The 4,730-nt window shown below is 40.9% G+C and overlaps 1 pseudogene; it reads right to left on the bottom strand.

Annotated features, from left to right (window-relative positions):
• Positions 1-4,108: 4,108 nt before the first annotated feature.
• The window catches only part of LOC102480661 (cytoskeleton-associated protein 2-like pseudogene), a 4,084-nt pseudogene continuing 3,462 nt past the window's right edge, over positions 4,109-4,730 (bottom strand).

The following is a 4,730-nucleotide window of genomic DNA, read 5'->3' as shown; positions in this document are numbered from 1 at the left end:
AGGATATAGAACCTGAACTCCCATTTATATTTCCCCTGCTCTAGATGACTTTGATCCATGTAACTGTCTTCCTCAACTTTGTGAGATCACAACGTCTTTGTATAATCCATTCTCCACATGCCAAGTGTAATTTTACTCCTTACTCCTTTCAAGAAGCTTTCAAGTCTTAATTCTCAAGGCTTCTAGCCACACTGAGGCTTGATGAGTCTTTATCATGAGGAATCAACTAGAGGTTTTGGATAATGACATACATAAATGTAAATCTGGGTTGGAGCCCTTTGGTCTGAATGGGCCTTGGAAAGCTAGGAGCATTTTACAGCCATTTTGTGGAGGTCCATTTCATTCTAAACTACCAGATTCAAATGAACATCCTTTCTATACACCACAGCAGTTGTCACAGGTAGTACTGTGTATCTACCACAGTGTTTACATTGTAAAAGCCGTGTGCCCTGGTCAGTGTAAGGGATATTGCTGGATCCCAGCCTCTCTCACATGAAGAGAGACCTTAGCATGTGGCTATTTCTTTCATGAAACGTAAGATCAGGTCTGGCCTTAGGTGGAAAGAGCGATGGACAGGTTGTCTTCCCAGTCATAGCATTCAGGGTGTCACTATGTGGCCACTCTATTGTCAGTGTGCTCACTGGGAAGTCATTGGTAACCCCAGACTCTCACCATTACCTTCATGTCCATATACAGACCCTTGAAGACAGTACAAAGCAGAGGTCTGAGTCTTTGGAAACATAAAATAAATGGAGGTGGCTTAGGTCTGATCAGAATGTTTCAGTAATCACTTTGTGCTGCTTCTGCCTGAAGAATGTTAGACATAATTAAGAACTTAAATTGTTCTGGAATCCTCCCAGAACCACAAGTTACGTGTACATTCTGTCAAAGTTACGTGTACATTCTGTCAAAGTTACGTGTACATTCTGTCAAAGTTACTAGCAAGGTTAGAACTTTTAAATCACACTGCTATTGACACTTTGTGATGAGTCTTTATCATGAGGAATCAACTAGAGGTTTTGGATAATGACATACATAAATGTAAATCTGGGTTGGAGCCCTTTGGTCTGAATGGGCCTTGGAAAGCTAGGAGCATTTTACAGCCATTTTGTGGAGGTCCATTTCATTCTAAACTACCAGATTCAAATGAACATCCTTTCTATACACCACAGCAGTTGTCACAGGTAGTACTGTGTATCTACCACAGTGTTTACATTGTAAAAGCCGTGTGCCCTGGTCAGTGTAAGGGATATTGCTGGATCCCAGCCTCTCTCACATGAAGAGAGACCTTAGCATGTGGCTATTTCTTTCATGAAACGTAAGATCAGGTCTGGCCTTAGGTGGAAAGAGCGATGGACAGGTTGTCTTCCCAGTCATAGCATTCAGGGTGTCACTATGTGGCCACTCTATTGTCAGTGTGCTCACTGGGAAGTCATTGGTAACCCCAGACTCTCACCATTACCTTCATGTCCATATACAGACCCTTGAAGACAGTACAAAGCAGAGGTCTGAGTCTTTGGAAACATAAAATAAATGGGGGTGGCTTAGGTCTGATCAGAATGTTTCAGTAATCACTTTGTGCTGCTTCTGCCTGAAGAATGTTAGACATAATTAAGAACTTAAATTGTTCTGGAATCCTCCCAGAACCACAAGTTACGTGTATATTCTGTCAAAGTTACGTGTACATTCTGTCAAAGTTACGTGTACATTCTGTCAAAGTTACGTGTACATTCTGTCAAAGTTACGTGTACATTCTGTCAAAGTTACGTGTACATTCTGTCAAAGTTACGTGTACATTCTGTCAAAGTTACGTGCACATTCTGTCAAAGTTACTAGCAAGGTTAGAACTTTTAAATCACACTGCTATTGACACTTTGACTAGAAGATTGATTTTTCACTGGGGGGGCTATCCTGTGCATAGTAAGATGTTTAGCAGCAACCTATAATCAACCCCCTCCTCCCACCTCCATCTCCCAGTTGTGACAAAAGAAAAATGTCTAGATGTTGCCACATTTCCTTTGGAAACAGATTCTCCCATTCGAGACAACTGAGATAGGCTCCTCAAGGAACACTTGGGTTCCTCTCGGGGCAGTTCTCCCATGGGGCCTTTGTGAGTGGAGTGCTAGATAACTCTGCATTCTCTTCCGCAATAATATAAATGTGAGACTATTTTGGAGAGGTTCCCCCATAACAGTTAATTTTCTCCTTGGAAAGATTTTCTCAAGTTCCAGAGTCTAGAATTTGCTACATGTTCTCACTCAAATTCTTCTCAGCATTTGAGTCTTGTCATGAAACTTGTAATTCAGTGCCATTGAATCTTTATTGCACACATCTCAGCATGAACTTATTATTTGGGTCTGAATCTGAATGACCTTTGTGTCCTCATTTGGAACACTAACTCTTCTGTCTTTTCCTAGACCACCATGACCTTTGGTAGTGCAGGTTACTCATCTGTCCACCTAAGTTTACTTTTACTCAAACTTTTCAAATTGTAAAAATTTCTTTTCTTAGACACCCTTTAGCATGAGGTCTCTAACACAAAGTTTTAGAGGATGAGAACATACATGGATGTAAATCCTATATGGATCCTTTATTTCTAAATACTTGGGACTTGGAGAGCTGGGGACATTTTTAGCCAGAGAAGTCTCATTCCAAACTAACTACAAACATAAATCTTACTCATAACTACATTAGTTGTATCAACATGGTACTGTGTCATCACCCAGGAATTAGCACTGTGACAGCTGACCTATGCCAAGGAAAATGGAGGGCAGATATCTCTACTCCATAGTCACATCAAGAGTAGATCTTTGACTACTGAAACTTTTGATGTTCTTTGAGTTGTACATTTCATGAAATATGCACCTTGTGTGGAGTCACACTAAAGATCTGGCTCCTTACTGCAATGGTCATATAGTTTATAATTATGTGTAGGACAGACTTGAGGAAGAAGGCATGTCCCCTACCAATGATTAAGATGAAGTGTATCCTTGGGGTTAGGTATCTGGACTGCCTTATGTAGTAGGAAATATTTACTCTGGTCACATTGGTTTGGATCGTGAGTCCAGCACCAAACATACCTGGTCTGGCCTTGGGTGGAAAGATTGATGGTGAGGTGGCCCTTCAGTCATAGCCTTCAAACTATTACTATGTGGTCATTACACTGTTGGTGTCCCCAGTAGAAAATGAGGTGATACCAAACTCACCTTGATATACATGTGCAGGCCCTTCAGAAGGCAGCATTGCAGAGAAGAGGTCTGGGTCTTGAGAATCTGAGGGAATCAGCAGAAGGTGAGTCATCACTCAGCTCTGGATGACAAGGTTTTTGCAACCTGAGAAGGTGGTCTTTATCTGTGTGCTTCCTCAGTCTGAAGAATCTTCAAAATTCTTAAGGTATATTTGAGCTCTTGGAATCTTCCAAAAGTTTCAAGTTACATGAACATGGCTGCCAGTACCATCAGCTAGGTCAGGACTTCTCACCTTAATTAGTACTGATATTTTGAATTGTGAGGGAACTCCTCTGTGTGCTGCCAGATTATTAAAAGCCTCCCTTAATGATTCTACTGGATGCCTGTCGCATCCCCAGTTGTGATAAAATAAAAATGTCTCTATATTGCCAAATTTTCAGGGAGCAAGATCTCCCTGTTGGAGGATATCGTGAACTAGGTTCCTTGAGGAATGTGAGAGCTTTTATGGATAGAATGCTAGATGCCTGTGCATTTTCCCTATGATCTCACAATGGTGGGAGAGTTGAATATTTTGGGGAGAGGATAATCACTTTATGGAAGTAAACTGCCTTTAAATTTATTTTAAAAAATTTAGTCATTCATTGTACATCAATACAGTAAGTAAACTCTGCGTTTTTGAAAAGATTCTCTTGGTGTAGTTCCTAAGGCCTGGGATTTCCTTCCTGTTCTCTCTTCTCTTACTCTGAGGAACCCTTTTCGGCACTTATTGTGATGAAATTTGTGCATAGGAGACATGATGACATTTAGCTATGTCTTAGAATGGGCTTCTTACCATTCAGAGGTCTGAATCTGGCCTTTGTTTCCTTGTGTGGGATACTCACTGCTTCCTATATGGACTGTTTAGGTAGTGAGTGACATTACTATACCCTTTTAGTGTCTGCTGTGGCCTGAATCTCTGTTGATGATATAAGGGCTGTCCCTGAATCATATTCTCTTTGAGCCAAAACTTGTCTGAGATGACTTCTGATTACCCTCTGGAGTTGATGTGGCATAACTTTTGCATCATTCTGCTAGAGAAACACCAGGGGACTTATTGTAAGGAGCTGTCTCATGTGGTTGGGGATGTCTAGCCAAGTCGGCCTGGGGCAGCCTACCAGGAAGGGCATGCCGGATGAAGTCAAAAGCTAATGGTTCTGTCCATAGGCAGATGCTCTTCTCAGGAAGCTTTGACTCTATTCTTTGTTGCTAGCTAAATCAAGTGATCTAGGATCAATTTACTTTAATGCCAAGGGATTACAGATGCTAACCACCTTAAAGAACATCTTTGATAGTAATGGATTGTTTGCTTTGAATAACAGGGACTGCTCCCTAGATAAGCTGACAGATAAAACTGACAAGTTTTAGTCTCTTATTTTTGGAGGAAGTATTTCCTAGAAATTGAGAAATCGATCCCATTATACAATCTCACTTTTTTTGTATAGCAATGTCCTGAAATCGCTAGGATGGTGGTTTCATTACCAACAGATTCTTTTCCCAAAACAT

This window comes from Tupaia chinensis, unplaced genomic scaffold, assembly GCF_000334495.1.
Source record: "Tupaia chinensis unplaced genomic scaffold, TupChi_1.0 Scaffold141490_1, whole genome shotgun sequence".
Classification (NCBI taxonomy): domain Eukaryota; kingdom Metazoa; phylum Chordata; class Mammalia; order Scandentia; family Tupaiidae; genus Tupaia; species Tupaia belangeri.
Note: the sequence above shows the minus strand (reverse complement) of the source record. Positions and strands in the feature narration are given on the sequence as shown.